This window comes from Durio zibethinus, chromosome 3 (assembly GCF_047325235.1).
Source record: "Durio zibethinus cultivar Kanyao isolate XHJ-2024 chromosome 3, ASM4732523v1, whole genome shotgun sequence".
NCBI lineage: Eukaryota > Viridiplantae > Streptophyta > Magnoliopsida > Malvales > Malvaceae > Durio > Durio zibethinus.
Genome location: NC_143164.1, coordinates 1,491,756 through 1,510,495, shown reverse-complemented (window position 1 = coordinate 1,510,495; position 18,740 = coordinate 1,491,756). Strand labels below are relative to the sequence as shown.

At 41.7% G+C, this 18,740-nt stretch overlaps 2 non-coding genes and 1 pseudogene across 2 annotated transcripts; all 3 read left to right on the top strand.

The window, feature by feature from the left end:
* The first annotated feature begins 3,380 nt into the window (after nucleotides 1-3,380).
* On the top strand, nucleotides 3,381-4,467 carry LOC149519504 (18S ribosomal RNA; annotated as a pseudogene).
* A 4,016-nt stretch (nucleotides 4,468-8,483) lies between these two features.
* Nucleotides 8,484-8,639, top strand: LOC149519503 (5.8S ribosomal RNA). The gene has a single exon (XR_016341252.1). It is a non-coding gene; the product is annotated as a 5.8S ribosomal RNA (ribosomal RNA).
* Nucleotides 8,640-8,871: 232 nt separating this feature from the next.
* LOC149519502 (25S ribosomal RNA) lies at nucleotides 8,872-12,219 on the top strand. The gene has a single exon (XR_016341216.1). It is a non-coding gene; the product is annotated as a 25S ribosomal RNA (ribosomal RNA).
* The last annotated feature ends 6,521 nt before the right edge of the window (nucleotides 12,220-18,740 follow it).

Genomic DNA, 18,740 nt, shown 5'->3' with positions numbered 1-18,740 from the left:
CAGGCTGTGACACATACACATGCCTTAACCAGCATTGGCACTGAATGACCCTGGTGCATGCACATACCTCAACCACCATCGAGACTTGTTAGCCTTTTGTCCTGGCACATACTTCAACCACCATCATTACATGCTAGCCCTTTGTGTAGGTAGTTCCCTCGAACACCATCAGCATATGCTAGATCACGCATCATGCGAGTGTATCCCAGGCCTAGGCTATGTACCATGCATACCATGACTTAGTAGTAGGTGGGTTTAGGCATGTCTTAATATTTTTGCCATGCCAATGCCATTTTTATGGCTTGTAAATTCATATAATGGTCCCCTAAGCCTTCATGTGAAGTTTCATGGCAAGATGACATATTTTCTATTTTTCACAATTTTTAGAATTTGTCATGATTCAAGATTTTTTGAAATTTTTTTAGAAGAAGTTTTAGCCCCGAATTTGGTGTACGAGATCCTTGTATTTTTTTAGCATCCAAAAAATATTTAGCTAAAAAATCAAAGTGTAGAAGATTTTGTGGCCATTTGAAAAAAGCATACCCATTTCGGACACTTGAATTGCTGCTGTCTATGAACCTATAAAAGCACTTATGCTCATTAAGGGGGTGAGAGTTTTTAAGGTTCCTTGGGGGATAGGGGGCCAATACAAAGGCCAAGGACTAGCACCCATCACACATCATGTGTGTACACCCCTTAGCCCTTGCCCCTAATCACTAGATCTCTAATGCTATTGATTAGGCTCTCTGGTGATGCTTTGATGATGGTGCCTTAGACAAAAAAATGTAGCACCATCGCATGCCCGAGCCTAGCATGTGGATTATGGCTTAGAATCAATCTTCAGCCAAGGTTTTAACCATTAATGGCACATGTTGGCACATGGTGTAGGCACATACCTTGATCATCATCAACACAAGCTAGCCTTTGGTATAGGCACTTGTTTCAACCACCATTAGCATATGCTGGCCCTTGGTATGGTAGATGCCTTGATCAGCATCAATAAAAAAATGGCCCTTGATGTGGGTAGTTACCTTGAACATTATTGGTACATACTGGCCCTTAGTGCAAGTAGTTGCCTCGAACACCATTGGTAGATACCAGGCCATGGTACAAACACATACTTGACCACCATCGACACCTATAGACTTTTGGTGCAAGATTTGCTTGTTTGCAAAAAGTATCCCCATTTCAGACACTTTAATGTCTATTGCTACCATATTTGTAAAATATCTCATACTCTTTAGAGGGTGGTTGTTTAGGCCCCACTCTTTTCCCCATAAGGGGACTAGGTGTGTGCAATGGGCCTATCATTGTATACATCCATGGCAACATCCCTAGAGCAAAATCTAGGTTGTGTATGCCTTCTAGCCATGTTGTTTGGTGACTGGTTGCTATGGTGAACCACAAGCACCCATCACCTCAACCAGTTGGCATGCATTTGGAAAAAGGGCCTGACTATGTTGATTTCAAGTTTATGCCTATGGTTGATGCTAATCTTAAGTCTATGCCTACAATTAATGCTACCCCAAACTATAAACTAAGTCCCTGAATTAGGTAACTACTTTTCAAGGTGGTGCAAGTGGAAGCTGAGGTCGTGGGCTAGGTCTAGCCAAGTCTTTTGAGTATTTGGATGTTTTGTAATCCCTTCTCATAGACCACAAAAATACCTTGGCCTGGCTAAGCCCCTGTATATGTCATATGTTGGGAGCTTAAGCCTAGCTACCATGTAGCCTTAGGTGGGAAACTACCATCCATAGGCCTAAATCAGCCTTTTTCTTGACTCTTTGCCAATCACTTTTGCCATGCCTTCCATTAGCTCCCTAAGAGCTTAGGAGAAAGCTAGGAAGGAGGGTTAAAGCAATTGTAACTTTTAGTTACATGATACTATATGCAATTGCTTAATGCCTAAGTCTATGATATGGTTCTTCTTATTTATGTAGCTTCTAACTTGTTGACAAATGAGAGGAATGGCCTTTATTTATATTTGAGCCTTTCTAACACATATGACCCTTACTGATCCAAATGTGTGGCCTTTATAGGCCTTCTAGACCCTTTCATGGTCCCTAAACACTTCCTAGGTCAACTAAGGGCTTTGAAAAATCTAGCTTGTTCTATGCTTCCTACTAAGCCTCAGGTCTAGAAGTGTCCAGGTACTCTCACTTAGTGCCCGCACCTAGTAGGTTCTAAAACCTTCCCCATCTAGTCACTGCTCCACATGCAGCTAGGTCCTTTCAGAGCCTTCCTTATTTAGGTTGCCTACTATTTTTCCTGCCTGATCCTTTTTGAAACCTTTAGTACCCATGTACATGGCTAGCCTTTAGGCTTATCTAGACTTTTTTGTGCTCGTGCACCTAGCCTGTCTCTAGGCTAATCTAGAGCTTTATCTACTTGCTTGCCTGTGCCACTCTTTTGAGGCATTCTAGATCCTTCCAACAAGCAATCCTCATTCTCGACACTAGGCTACTCACCTTGCCGTGCTCTTGCACCTTAGCCTAATCCCTGATCTATACACTTAGGCCTCGTATATGCCTTTAGGACCTTATTCTTTATCCTTCCAAATCCTTTGCCCGCACCAACTCAAACAAGCCACATCTCTTAACCCACTTGGCTTATGACTTGCACATGAACCATGACATATGCAGTCGATACGGCCCAATAACCTAAGAATAAGTTAGGCAATGTCTTCTTGGGCTGCTGATAATAAAGTTTATATGTCTGATCCTAACCAGACCAAGCATCGATGGTGTCGTGTCATTGTTGTTTATTGGATGGTAGATATAGTCTCATAGCCTTTGCTTATGTTTTTCTTATGCGAAGCTGTTGTGGGGTAGCCCCATATGTCATTTCTTCCACTCGCTTGTTGTGTAATTGAATGGGTGGGTTACAGACTGATGTGTGTGGATCCTACCACTTGTACACAATGGGTATATGAGTGGTGCTAAGGTTGTACATGTTGGCAGACTCCATGATCACTGCATTGAACTATTGACCCATCATCCTTTTCAATCTCCCTCCATGAGGTCATAGTACCCTAAGGGTGTAATCGAGATCCTGTGCTGCATACCTAAATTGATGAAAACTAGATGTCTTGCCATCCTTTATTGGTCTTATGTTTTTTGGGGCTATAGGTCGAACCTAAATCAAGGCCCATGTCCCAAGTATGCCACCCAAACCTCTGTGGCCACATTGGTGCATTGGTGTTTGATAGTGCTTCTAGATGCAGAACATTTTGTAAACACGGGCTCTCAACCCTTGTTCATCCAATGCAATACATTTTATGTGCTCGACATGCATGATGCTTCTGCTCTGTGTTAGCTCTCTCTGTCATTTAGTCGGTGCATTAAGGCTTATGTAGTGCCAACATCTTGAAGGAATGCTACCTAGTTGATCTTGCCAATAGTCATATGCTTGTCTAAAAGATTAAGCCATGCATGTGTCAGTTCAAACTAATTCAGACTATGAAACTACGAATGGCTCAACAAATTAGTTATAGTTCGTTTGATGGTATCTATTACTCAGATAACCATAGTAATTCTAGAGCTAATACGTGCAACAACTCTTGACTTCTACAAGGGATGTATTTATTAGATAATAGGTTAATGCAGGCTTTGCCTATTGCTCTAATGATTCATGATAACTTGACAGATCACATGGCCTTTGTATTGGTAATGCATCATTCAAAATTTTGCCCTATCAACTTTCGATGGTAGGATGGTGGCTTACTATGGTGGCAACAAGTAACAAAGAATTAGGGTTTGATTCCAGGGAGGAATCTTGAGAAATGGTAGCAAGTGTGCAAATTACCAAATCCTGACTCGACGAGGTAGTAACAATAAATAATAATACTAAGCTTTATGAGTCTGGTAATTGGAATAAGTACAGTCTAAAACCCTTAATAAGGATCCATTAGAGTTCAAGTCTAGTGCTAGTAGTTGCAATAATTCCAGCTCTAATAGTGTATGTTTATGTTGCTGCAATTAAAAAACTTGTAGTTGAAACTAAGGTTGGGTTATCCGGTCTACCTCATGGTGAGCGTTGGTCTACTCATCCCTACTGCCAGTGATGTACTCCTAGCCTTAACTAGTCGAGTCATTCCTCTAAAGCTGTTACTTTGAATAAATTAAAGTGCTCAAAGTAAGCCTAAGATTGTATACATTAGCATGGGATAACATCATAGGATTTTAGTCCTATTGTGTTAGCCTTTGGGATCGGAATAATGATTAACAGAGATAGTCAAGGGCATTCATATTTCATAGTCAGAGGTGAAATTCCTGGATTTATGAAAGATGAACAATTACAAAAGCATTTGCCAAGGATGTTTTCATTAATCAAGAATGAAAGTTGGGGGCTCAAAGACAATCAAATATCATCCTAGTCTCAACCATAAACAATGTTGACCAAGGATCGACAGTGTTACTTTTAGGAATCCATCAACACATTATGAGAAATCAAAGTCTTTGGGTTTTGAGGGGAGTATGGTTGTAAGGCTGAAACTTAAAGGGATTGACATAAGGGCACCACCAAGAGTAGAGCCTGTGGCTTAATTTAACTCAACATGGGAAAACTTACCAGGTCCAGACATAGTAAGGATTGATAGAATGAGAGCTCTTTCTTGATTCTATAGGTGGTGGTGCATGGCTATTCTTGATTGGTAAAGCAATCGGTCTAGTTAATTTCATTAACAAATGAGACTTTAGCCTACTAACTAGCTACGAGGAGGTCATCCTTCTTGGCTAGCCTCTTAGAGGGACTACGGTCGCTTAGGCTAAGGAAGTTTGAGGCAATAACAAGTTTGTGATGCCCTTAGATATTCTAGGCTACACATGCGCTACACTAATGTATTCAATGAGTTTATATGTCACTATCTATAGAAAAGACCAAGCCAAGGGTTCTCATTGAGATAAGGAGCAGTTTTAAAGCTATTGAGACCAAGTCAATATGTAAGGTAGACCAAGCATAAAGGTGCAAGATAGGTCCCAAGAGTAGGACCATGACCCAAAATGGATGCGTAGGCATTGAAATGAGCTCAGGAAGCTTAAGCTAGTGATTTGGTTTAGTAGCTTTTAGACAGACCCAGGTGCAGGTGAGGTGTATGCCCAAGCATTGGTAGAACCAAACCAAGCACAAGCCTAGAAAAGGGCCCCACATAGGCACTGCTAAAGAAGGAGTCCAAGATAGTTCAAACTCTTTTTTAATAGAGTCCATGTAAAATTAGAACTCTTCAATGTAATCCTATTGTAATGTCCTATATATATTGGACTCTTTGTAAGCTTAGGATAGGAACTATGTCAGCCTTAGCTATAAATAAGAGGTGCCCCCAACCTTATTATACACTTCACAACTTGAGTAATACAAGTTTACTCTTGCCTATCTCTATCATTCACTTTAGCTTTCTATTAAACAGTTTATATATAGCCTTATCTAGCAGCAAATTGGGGCAACTAGCCTTGAAGTTTTGAGAGCCCATTCATCTATCCAATTAAAGGCTTACCTAGGATACTAGATGAGTCAATTCTTGGGTCCTAAAGCCATACAAGTCAAAGCTTAAGTCTCAGCCCATGATTAGTGGTATTAGAACAGGTTCAAAATTGGTTCAAAGTTAGCAAAAGCTAGTCCACAGTGATCAACGCTATGTGTCACGGTACTAAAGTTAACCTTGGAAGAAAGTTTCGAACGTGTTGGTGTAGGCATTCAATTTTATGGTGTGGGCATCGTAGGTCATTTTTGTGCTTGTGTGGTAGCGATATGCCCCCTAGTGCACAAGATACAGGTGTACAAGAATGTAGACTAGGTGTTCAATCGATTACTATTGTGGTACTATAGAAGTGCTAGGCATGGTGTGCAAGTGTATAGACTGGTGCTTGACTGAGAATGCAGGGCTTGTTAAGTCAATGTGCAAATTGGTGCTTGACAATGTGTGTGTTGGTGTGTTGTGCCAATAGATAGGTGTACCGGTTCATTGAGACCAAGACTAGATCATCAGAATGTGCAAAAGGTTGAGGTAATCTCTTTGGTTTTGTAAATTATTTAAGGTAGTGGCATCACTATGGAAAACTAAACCAAAGGCTAGGGTAAGGGCCTTAATAAGTGCCCACCTATAGACAAAGTAAATAAGGCTAGATTGAAAGACATGGTGAAGTCCCTAGATACCAAATTGCAAAAGTTTGAGGTGACTATTGTTGAATTGAGGTATAGGTTCAAAGATAGGAAGGTTCCTTGAATAAGGTATTAGAGGTGGTCATGCAATGGAATGAGGCATTGGAAGCCATGGTGTCAACCTTGCAAGAAAAGCTAGCAAGGCTTAGGGTTGATCATACTACATTTCAAACTGCCATAGTTGTTGGTGTGGGCTTAGAACCTAAGGTGGTGGTGGCTAAGCAGTTTTTAGATGCTTAAAAGCTAAGAGTCAAGACCATGCTGCAATAAGAAGGTATGTAGGAGTCAAGTTAGGCCAGTGTTGTTGTGGAATCAAAGTCTTAGGTTTATTGCACCAAGTCTCCAAACCCCAAGGGAAACAACCAAGTGGGGGAGACACCAGTGTTTGTTCCTTATGTGAGGAAAGGGCTATGAGAAATCCTAGATTTTGCATGGCAACTACTGCTACTAGTAGGGATAAAGAGAATAAGCCCTTGAGTTACGTTTTATGTAATAATCAGCATAGGGTGAAAGAGTGCTCGAAGTGTACAAGGCATTCAACCATCAACTACATAGAGAAATTGTTTGTAGGCAAGAGTAGTAGTGGTTATGAGCACTAAGAAGAGCCCAAGGTGATGCGGCTCGATGCCTTTTGATTTTGTTGAAAAGGTAGAACCTCTCTAGGATATGACAATGAAGTGGTAATGGAGTGCCATAGCATTAGTCCCAAGGTGCAGCCAGATCCCTCTAAAAAAATGTTTGTAGCAGGCAAGTCAAAGAAAGTAGAGGAGACATTAGACGTGCAGGCGAAAAGGACTAGTGCAGCATAGGGTTGATGATACTCAAGAGAACAACTAGTAGAGTACTTATTTGGGTATGGGATAGACACATGGGAAATCTAGTTCAAGGAGACAAGACAAAGTTGATTTGCATAAAGGCATGCAATTTAGATGCAATATCCCTCTAGTAATAAAGGTGTTGCTAGAATGAGTGTGGAAGAATGTCACAGTCCATAGGAAGGACCAAGCCTAGAGGTTCTCACTGAGAAAGGGAACGGTTCTCACTAAGATAAGGAGTGGTTTTAAAGTAATCAGGACTAAGTTAAAATGCAAGGGAAACTAGGCCCAGAGGCGTAATAGAGGTCTTAGGGGTAAGACCATGACCCATAATAGGTGCATAGGCATCGAAACAAGCTTAGGGAGCTCAAGCTAGGGGATCTAGTTCAATAGCTTTCAAATAGACCTAGGCATAAGCACGTGAGTAGGCCCAAGCATAGCAAAACTAAACCATGCATAGGTCTGAAAAAGGGCCCGACATGGATACTGTTGAAGAAGGAGTCCAAGTTAATTCAAACTCTTTTCTGATAGAGTTCATGTAAAATTAGAACTCTCTAATGTAATCATATTATAATGTCTTGTATAGATTAGACTCTTTGTAAGCCCTAGGATAGGAACTATGTCAGCCATTGGTTCAAGAGGCCCTTAGCTATAAATAGGAGAAGCCCTCCACCCTTACTATACATACCATAACTTGAATAATACAAGTTTACTCCTTCTTATCTCTGTTGTTCTCTTTAGCTTTCCATTAAGCAATTTATGTGCAGCCTTGTCTAATAGTAGATTAGAATGGTCGGCCCTGGAGTTTCAAGTGTCCATACATTGATCTGGTTAAAGGCTGCTCTAGGATACCGAATGAGTCAATTCCTAGGACCTAGAGCTGCATAAGTCAGAGCCTAAGTCTCAACTTGTGACATATAGCCTTGGCTGATAGGCCCAAGTAATATTTGAAATTTCATCGTCATGGTGATAGATCATTTCAATTGTTGGTCTTCAATGAGGAATTCCTAGTAGGCATGAGTCATCAGCTCACATTGACTACATCCTTGTCTTTTGTACACACTACCCATCACTCCTACTAATTGAATGGTCTGATAAAGTGTTTGGATTATGGCAACATGATAGTTCATTGCCTACGATGTCTAGAGAAGTCCATCGAACCTTACATTTGGAGAAAGGAAAAGTCATAACAAGGTTTTCATATGTGAACTTGTGAAAAGATCATTGTTGAAACTTGCTTAATAAATGACAATGCATTAACAAAACACTAAGGGGGCAAAGGAACCTTCATACTTCAAGCCCCTTCTTGCCTTAGCTGTGCATGACAGTCGATTCATTTCACTTTCTAAGCAGGTGAAACTATTAATATCATCACTTACAATTGAATAATGAACCCTTGGTGCTAATCACCCTAGGGAACCATAATGAAAAAGAGCATGTGTGCCTTCTCCATCCTATTCATGATGCATACATGGGCGGCATATGACTCTTTTTTTTGTGAAAAACCAAAACAACTCTCAGCAATGGATATCTCAACTCTCATATCGATGAAGAATGTACTAAAATATGATACATGGTGTGACTTGTAGAATCCCGTGAACCATTGAGTCTTTGAATGCAAGTTGTGCTGCAAGCTATTAGGCTGAGGGCATGCCTACTTGGGTGTCATGCACTGTTTCCCCCTCTAAACCCCTACCCATTAAACTCTACAGTAAGTGGCTGAAAATTGCCCCTCATGATCTCATCAATCTTGGTGGGGCTAAAAGCAAGTTGCCAGCAATGATAGCATCGTGATCATTAATAGTAAAGCTTTTGGCATTCCTTAACTTTGGTGACACATGCTCGTTGTCCATTTAGACCCCATTGGACCCTTCACATCACTTGATTGATGCTAGCATCATGATCCCAAGTCAAGTAGGATTACTTGATGAATTTAAGCATATCAATATACAAAGAAAAATAAACTTACCAAGATTCCCCTTAGTAACAACAAGCAAACCAAAAAAAGCCCAACTTGAGAATTGGGTGCCCACGGTGTCTAAATTGTAGTTTACAGAAGTGTCCTCAGTGGTGGACCAGGCCTAAGTCCCCAGGAAAAGGGAGCCAGAGAGGCTGAGAGCCCTGTTGTGCCTAGACCCTATCACACTATGAGGCACTATTTACAAGTCGGGTTATTTGGGTATGTAGCCCTGATAGGGCAGTAAATTCCATTAAAGGTTGAATATGGGTGAAAAATTGATAGAGAACAAGTATCATGAGGGAAAGATGAAAAAGGCTTTGAAAAGAGAGTCAAAGAGTTCTTGAAATTATCAAGAAAGAAGTGAAATGGGGGCCAATGATGCATCTTGGTTAAATGTGGACCAGCAATAGTTGATCCGTCGATTAGCTAGGGCTGGACCATTATGGGTCGTGGCGGTGGCCCGAACCCAAGCTTTCAATATGCCTATGGAAACATCGTTACCATGATTATAAAATGTAGCACATGCCATCTCAACATGCCTTGATGCTCACGTGCTCTTGACATAGGCCTGTAGGTACCTCATCTGGCCCATCTTGAAACATGGACCAAAAAGTCTAACATGTTTGTGAGTCAATGGGGTAGAAAACCTATAAGACACAAGGAAGCTAATTGGTGGGATCCCTCACAAGTGAGCTACTGATCGACCTTGATCTTCTAAAAAAGGTTTGAGTGTAAGCATGCATGTAAAGACCTAAAAGATAAGGAACTATGCTTGAGTGGGACAAAGCCAAAGGAAACTATGGTGGAGGCCCACAATGATACTAGCATGTAAATTGTTCATCTAACTTGGGTATAAGGGTGAAAGACTAATCAAACTATTTAATAGTTGGTTCCCTTTAAAGTTTTCCTCAGGATAGTTAAAGCCTTTAGTGAATTCCATCAGGTAAAGCTAATGATTACAGGCATCGAGGCCGTAACACCTTCGACCTATTCTTAAACTTTAAATAGGTAGGATGGTGCGGCTTTATTAAGCCATGCCACGAAATTGAGAGCTCCAAGTGGGCCATTTTTGGTAAGCAAAATTGGTGATGCAGGATGAACCAGAAGCCAAGTTATAGTGCCCAACTTTGCACTAACCTAGAACCCATAAAGTGTGTTGGTTGATTAAGATAGCAGAACAGTGGTCATGGAAGTTGAAATTTGCTAAAGAGTGTGTAACAACTCACCTACCGAGTCAACTGGCCCTGAAAATGAATGACGCTTAAGCACACAACCTAAACTCGACTATTAGGGCAAGGGCCAAGCCCCAATGAGTAAGAAGGCACATGGTCATTACAAAACCTAAGGCACGAGCTTGGGTCGAGTAGCCATCAGTGTAGATCTTGGCATTAGTAGTAAATATTCAAATAAAGACTTTGAAGGCCAAAGAGAGGAATGGTTCCATGTGAATGGCACTTGCATATGGGTTAGTTAATCCTAAGAGATGGGGAAAAATAGTCTAATAGTGCATCTAGCATAAGCTTTGAAAGGAATAAGGTTAAAATTCTTGAACCAAGATGCAGCGATTGATGGCAACGTTAGAGAATCTAAAGACATTGGTTGGGTCCTCAAAAAGAGTTATCTTTTTCATTTCATGGCTTCCCCACCTTGGAAATGACTCAATTGTAGGTAGGGTTTGGTAGCCAAGTGAGCAACATATGTTGCTTAGTGTCTAGTGCACCCCTGACAACCCTTCAAAATTTGGAGCATCGAGTGCCATCCATGTCCGATCATACTCATAACCACATCAAGTCTCCAAGGTAAACAACCATTGGTCAGTGGAACAATGTATGCACAGGAAGTCAGCAAAATGGATTCATAACCTCAAGAAAAGGATTAGCTCTAAGGACTGTGCATGGGGGTCCTATTCTTAAACCCTTCGACTATCAATGCACTATTGAGCTACTCCTATGGCAAGAGCAAGTCACCATATGTCGGTCGAGAGCCTTCCCCAAACAATGAATAGTCAACTTTGAACTAGTACGGACTAAGGGAATCTGACTATTTAATTAAAACAAAACATTACGATAGTCCCTACAAATGCTTACATAATATGATTTTTGCCCAGTGCTTTGAATGTCTAAGTGAAAAAATTCAACCAAAAATAGGTAAACGGCGGGAGTAACTATGACTCTCTTAAGGTAGCCAAATGCCTTGTCATCTAATTATTAATGCACATGAAAGCATTAATGAGATTTCCACTATCTCTGTTTACTATCTAGTGAAACTACACCCAAGGGAATAGGTTTGGCAGAATTAGTGAGGAAAAAAGACCCAATTGAGTTTGACTCTAGTCTGACTTTGTGAAATGATTTGAGAGGTGTAGGATAAGTGGGAGCCTTCGGGTGAAATTGAAATACCACTACTTTTAATGCTACTTTACTTATTCTGTAAATCAAAGGTAGGGCATGACCCCTTCTTTTAAACCCAAAGCCAACCTCGATCAGTCAATCTAGGTGAAAGACATTATCAAGTAGAGAGATTGGCTGGGGTGACACATCTATTAAAGGATAATGCAAGTGTCCTAAGATAAGCTCAATGAGAATAGCAATCTCATGTAGAACAAAAGGGTAAAAGCTCATTTGATTTTAATTTCTAGTACAAATACAAACTACGAAAGCATGGCCTATCGATCCTTTAGACCATCAGAATTTGAAGCTAGAGGTGTTAGAAACCACATGGATAATTGGCTTGTGGCAGCCAAGCATTCATAGTGACTTTGCTTCTTGATCCTTCAATGTCAGCTTTTTCAATCATTATGAAGCAAAATTCACCAAGTGTTGGATTGTTCACCAACCACTGGGAATGTAAACTAGGTTTAGACTATCATAAGATAGGCTAGATTTATCTTACTGATTGCAGTGTTGCAATAGTAATTTAACCTAGTATGAAAACAATCATTGATTTGTACAATAAGTCATCGCACTTGGTTGAAAAGCCAAAGGAACAAAGCTACCGTGTGCTGGATTATAACCGAATGCCTTTCAGGAAAAATCTAGGCTTGCAATGATGCATGTGCTTGTCACCCAAATGTTGACCCACAGTAGGGGCCAATGCCCTCAAGGGCATGTGTCCTAGGTGTAGCCCTCATAGCGAACAACCACATAGGCCTCCTTAGAGCTCAATTCCCATCAAGTGGTAGGTAGAATCCTTTATAGATGACTTCAATATATGATGGGATATTGTATATGGTAGAGTAACCTTGCTACCACATTCATTAAGATTCAACCCTTTATCACTTCAATTTGTCCCTCCCCTCACCACACCCACTAAAGTCCTCTCACTTCATTTCTTTACACCATACCCTTCGAGGGTTAGGGATGAATGGTGTTCTCCTTTGCAATAGATTCGATTAGGTATTTGTTATAGCCACCACGTAAACTACAATTGAATGCCTTTGGTAGTTGCTACAATGATAGCCTCACCTTTGGTGTGGGCACATGCCTCAAACTCCATCAGTGTATGCCAGCCCCTGGTGTAGGTTGTTGCCTTGAACACCATCGACAGCATGTGGCCCTTGGTTGGTGTAGGCAATTGTATCCAATACCATCGGCTGATGCTGGCCTATTGTTGCCCCAAACACCATTAGTAGATGTTGGCCCTTACTATGGGATGTTGCCTCAAACACCATTGCCAAATACTGGCACTTGATATGGGCACTTGCCTCAACCACCGATAGTGCAAGCGGGTTCTTGGTGCAGGTTGTTGCCTTAAACTCTTCTTAGTAGATGCTGGCACTTGGTAGGCATGTGTACTGTGAACCTCTCACCCATAGCGCTTGCCTACCCTTCGATCACCATCAGCACTAAATGATGCTCGATGCATACGTCACATGCTCCAATCTTAAGCCAAACTCCATGTAACCTTGGATAGGGAATTAACTCTGTTTGCCTAAGTTAGCCTACAAAAGTCAAGTGCTTAACATAATTCCAACTTGTCAAAAATTGTGCTACAGTATTGGGCCTTTTAAAAGCCCACAAATCTAATCCTCCTAGGACTATGTTGAAGTGTGCCCATACCTATGTCTAACTATGCACCCATACCTCGATCATCAATGCCCATAGCTAGGTCTGATTGTGTGCTCATGCATCACTCACCAGCACCTACACCTAGGCTTGGCTTAATTCTACTGAACTTGAACATTGTGCCTAAGCCTCTAAAGTCTTGATCACTACCTATACCACTAAAAAAGGCTAGTTCCTCATGACCTAGGCCTCTAGTAGGCCTCAAGGCCTAGCTCTCTAGCTATTAAACCTATCTCGCTAGAATTGGAATTGCTCATCGACTCAGAGAGAACCCTTAGGCCAAGGCCAGCTTATAAACCATGACACATGTGTCACTAGTTGAGACTTAAGCTTTGACTCATAAGGCTCCAGGACCTAGGAATGGACTCATCCAACTTCCCACATTAGCCTTCAACTAAATTGGTGCATAGATGCTTAAGACTTCAGGGCTAACCACCCAAGCTACTACTAGACAAGCCTGCATATAGGGTGTTTAATGGAAAGCTAAAGAGAACAACAAAGATAGGCAAGAGTAAACTTGTATTACTCAAGTTATGGTATGTATAATGAGGGTGGGCACACCTCCTATTTATAGCTAAAACCCCCATGAATCAATGGTTGACATTGTTCCTATTCTAATGCTCACAAAGAGTACAATATGTATAGGACATACAATGGGATCATAATGAATAGTTCTAAATTTAGTTGTCTACACCTATTTTGGTTTTGCTTGCACATAGGCTTACTCCCGCACTCGTGCCTAGTTTTGTCTAAAAGTTGCCAAACTGGATCCCTTGGCCTGAGCTGCCTAAGCTTGTTTCAGTGCCTACAAACCCATTCTAGGTCATGGTCCTACATATAGGGTCTCCATTGCACCTTTGGGCCTAGTTTCCCTTACATTTTGACTTGGTCCATGTTGTCTTAAAACCACTTCCTATCTTAGTAAGAACCCTTCAAGAGTAGAATGCATGTGCAAACTAAGCCCCGGTAAGGTGGACTAGGCCTTGGTATGGGCACACCAGGCCATAGTAGACCCAACTATCATTAGGCCCAAGTAGACTTAATACATAGAACTTTCTAGAAAGATCTAGAGACTCCCATGATAGTATAGTTCCCCACATAATTCAAACTCTTGATGTATATCTCATGTAATCTCTTTATAATCTTGGACACTATAATAGCCATTGGATTGAGTCAATCCTAGCCATTGATTCATGAGGGCTTCAACTATAAATAGAGGGCTGCCCCACCCTCATTCGGTATACAAAAACACTTGAGTGAATACATGTTATAGCATTTCCAAACATCTCTTGCTTTCTAGCTTTTTCTAGCTTTATATTACCTTTCAGTGTTCTTTTGAGTGCTCATTGCTTGAAAGTGTTTGCATGATAACTTAGGCATACTAGGAAGGAGTCTAGCCTAAGGCCACATGGATCATTTGGTTTAAGTCCTAGGCCTATGACACATGCACTTGGCTTAAGCACTATCAGGACATGTAGGCCCGTGGTCTTAGCATATGTTTCAACCACCATCAAGACATGCTAGCCCTTTGTGCAGGTAGTTCCCTCAGACGCCATCAACATATGCTAGGCTATGCACCATGCACACCACGATAGACAGTAGGTGGGCTCAAGCACATATTCATAGTTCTGCCATGCTAATGTCATTTTTATTGCTTGTAAATTTGTATAAGTGCTCACTAGTGCCCACACCTAGGCCTGGTTCAATTTTGCCAAACATGAACATCATACCTGAGCCTTAGGAGTCTTGATCACTACCGATACCACTACTTTAGGCTAGTTCCTCATAACTTGGGTCTCTAGTAGGCCACAATGCTTGGTCCCTCTGGCTGTCCCTATCTCACTAGAACTGGAACTACTCCTTGACTCAAAAAGAACCCATAGGCTTGGACCAGCTTGCAAACTATGACACATGCATATGCCTTAACCACCATTAATACATCTTGGCCCTTGGTTTCGACATATGCTTCGACTACCATCAACACATGTTATGTCATGCACCATGCGTGGGTATCCTAAGCTCGAGATGTGTGTCATGGGCTCTAACCTAAGACTCAGAATCAGTGTGACCTTAGGCTTGGCATCACCTTCTTCTAGCCTAAGTCAACCTAGATCATAAGTGTGCAGGCACTAGAACAATGGGAAGGACAGAATGCATAAGTTTGAGAAAAATAGAACAACAAAAGAATTGCTAGAATATACTCTATATTTTACCAAAGCAAAAGTGTAAGATGATGTACAAAGGAGGGTGACGTAACCCTCTATTTATAGTTGAGGTCCCCAGCTACACTTATGGCTAAATCTCTAGAATCAAGGAATTACAAACAATCAAAGATCACACAGATTACATTAATACACGATTTTTACTTCCTGATTTTTAAGGTCAACCAAATCCTTCAAAAGGCTCCTACTAAGAAGATCTTGCTGCACACTTCCTCTCTTGGGCCTTCTTGGATGTGGTACAGGCATCTTGTAAGCCTGGCCTTAGTCGTGTGAGCTAGCCTGCATGCTATGCAAGCAATTTAGACTTCTCTCTAAGGGCTAGTGTGCAAACCCTTGCCAATGCTCCTGGTGCGCGAGCCTCAACCTTGGCTGCTTGAGCCTATACTCTTATCTTGGTTGGTAGCTCTTCTGCCTCATTTTTTGATCAACTAAGATGTTGTGGACCTCTTTCTCATATAAGGCCCAAGCTCTCAATGGCGTATGCTTTGATTCTACCCATCCTGGATCTTTTTCATCCTTAAAAAATTGCTTAAGCATTCTAACTTGGAACATCGAGTGTACCTTCAGCTTGGGTGGCATATCTAAGTTATAGGCAACCTTGCCTACTCTCTTGACTACTCAGAAAGGTCTTTCATACCTCTGGACAAGGCCTTTGTGTATGGGATACAGTTTCACCAACACCAAGTCTCTTACTTGGAATTGCATGTCCCACCTATTCTAGTTTACCCACTTCTTCGACCTCTTTGCCACTTTGTGTAGACAGACTTTGGCCAAGTCAGCTTGCTCTTGCCAAGCCTTGGCAAACTTGTATGCTATTGGATTTGGCCCTGCATAACCTATAGCAATTGAACTGAGTGTTAGCGGTTGTTGACCTATCATGATCTTAAATGGAATCTAGTTCATTACCTCGCTCCTTTGCAAGTTGTAAGAAAACTAGGTGACATCTAATAGCTTTGGCCAGTCCCTTTGTGTGGCACTCACATAGTGCCTGAGGTAGACCTCTAATAGCCCATCACATGCTCAGTCTGCTCATCGGTCTACGGATGTATGCTAGTGGAAAAGTTCAAGTCTGACCCCAATAACTTGAATAACTCGATCTAGAACCTACCCATGAAATGCCTATCCCGATCACTAACAATGGTCCTCGACACTCCCCAGTACTTCACCACATTTTTCAAGAACAATCGGGCTGCTTCCTCAACTGGGCACTCTTTGGTTGCTAGAATGAAAATCCCATACTTGGAAAACCTATCCACCACTACCATGATGCTTCCAAACCCCTCTGCTTTGGGAAAATTGACTATAAAGTCCAAAGTGATGCTTTCCCATGGTCGTTCTAGCACTGGCAATGGCTCCAAAAGATCACTTGGTTTCTTGAGCTCTACCTTGTCACGTTGGCACACAAGACAAATTTTCACATAGGCTTCCACATCTTCCCTCATGTACAGCTAGTAGTATCAGTCATCTATCAAAGCTAAGGTATGGCTCATCCCTGGGTGTCCAGCCAACCTCGAATCATGGCACTCATGCTTGACTTCCCTACGAAGCATCCCATGCTACGACATAAATAGCCTACTGCCTCTAGTGTATAATAAGCCATCCTACAACCAAAATCACCTAGTCTTACCTTACTAGGCATACTCCATGAAAGCTTTGGCTGTAGGATCATGCACAAGCCCTTCTTTGATACGTGGCACCAAAGACCCCTCTGGTTGGCTAATGGTAGCAAGGTTCACCTTTTTGCTCAGAGGGTCAACCACCAGGTTTGCCCGCCCTTCTTATACTCTATTTGGAAATCAAACTCCATAAAAAAATCTAGCCATTTCACTTATTTTGGAGATAGCTTTTTCTATGACTGGAAGTAATTGGTCACCACATTGTCCATTTTGACCACGAACCTCGACCCCAATAGGTAATGGTGCCAAGTGCGTAAGTAGTGCACCATTGCAGTCATCTCTTTCTCTTGGGCTATGTACCTATGCTTAGTCTTATTGAGCTTTTGGCTCTCAAATGCAATCGAATGTCCTTCTTACATCAACACACCCCCTATTGCATAGTCCCTTATTGCATAGTTTGATGCGTCTATATGCACCTCATACGGCTTGGCATGGTCTGGCAAGGCCAAGATTGGTTTCTCGATCATAGCATGCTTCAACCGATCAAAGGCTTCCTAGCACCCTGCACTCCACTCTCATGCTTTTTCTTTCTTGAGTAAGTCAATCAATGGCATGCTTATGGCTGAGTGGCCTTTGATGAAGGGCCTATAGTATTTGACTAGCCTAAGGAATGACCTCAACTCAGTGACCTTGGTTGGTGGTTCCCACTCCAAGATGGCATGCACATTGCCTTCATCCATGCGAATCCTGCCACCTCGCACTTTATGGCCTACGAACAGGATCTCCTACTAGGCAAATGAGCACTTCTCCTTCTTGACATATAGCTTGTGCACCTACAACACCTCGAATACCTGTCTCAAGTGGTCTACATGCTCTCCCAACATCTGGCTGTAGATCACAATGTCATTTAGATAAACCATAACAAATTGATCAAATAACAACTGAAGTACCTTATTCATGAGTGTACAGAAGGTTGTTGGGGCATTGGTGAGTCAAAATGGCATGGCTAAGAACTCATATGAGCCATACTAAGTGACATACATTGTCTTAGGCTTATCTCCCTCCATGATTCTGACCCAATAGCAGCCTAACCTCAAATCCAGCTTGGTGAACCACCTTGCACTCCCAAGTTGGTCAAACAATTTCAAAATTAGTGGGATAGGATTCTTGTTCTTGATGGTCAGCTTGTTCAAAGCCTGGTAATCTATACACAACCAAAATGACCCATCATGCTTGTATTAGAATAGAATGAGCACACCATATGGCATCTTAGATGGCCTGATAAAGCCAGCACCAATCAACTCTTTGAGCTGCTTTCTTAACTCCTCCAACTCTAGTGAGGACATCCAGTAAGGGCTCTAGTTGGTGGCTTGGCCTTAGGCACCAGCTTTATCTTGTAGTCCACTTTTTTCTTATGTGGTAGCTTGCTAGGCAGCTTTGTGGGCATCACATTGCTAAAGGACTCCAGCACTTTTACCACCTTCAAGGGAGTATTGGACTTTTCCTCCCTCAGCTTCTCATACTTCAGGGCTACCAAGAAGGTGTTTTCTTCCCTATTCACTACTTTGGTAAATTGAATGGCTGACACCACCTTAGACTCAATCTCGAACCTTTAGCTCAATGGTACAAGGCATTGGCACTATGCATCTAGAATGTAAATACAATTGGCAAAAGGCACAAGGAAGGCATTAATCCGAACAAGAAAATCCAACCCAATCATAAACTCATAGTCATCTAAGGGTATTACCTCATTGGTTTCCTTGCCCTTGTAGTCTCTAAGCTATAACTCCACTCCTCGTGCTACTCCAATGGCCAGAACTTCCATGGAGTTCACTGTCTTGATGGTACTAGTCCCTTTCTACCCCTTCAATCAGAGTTTTTAGGTTTAAACCCATAAAATAAACAAG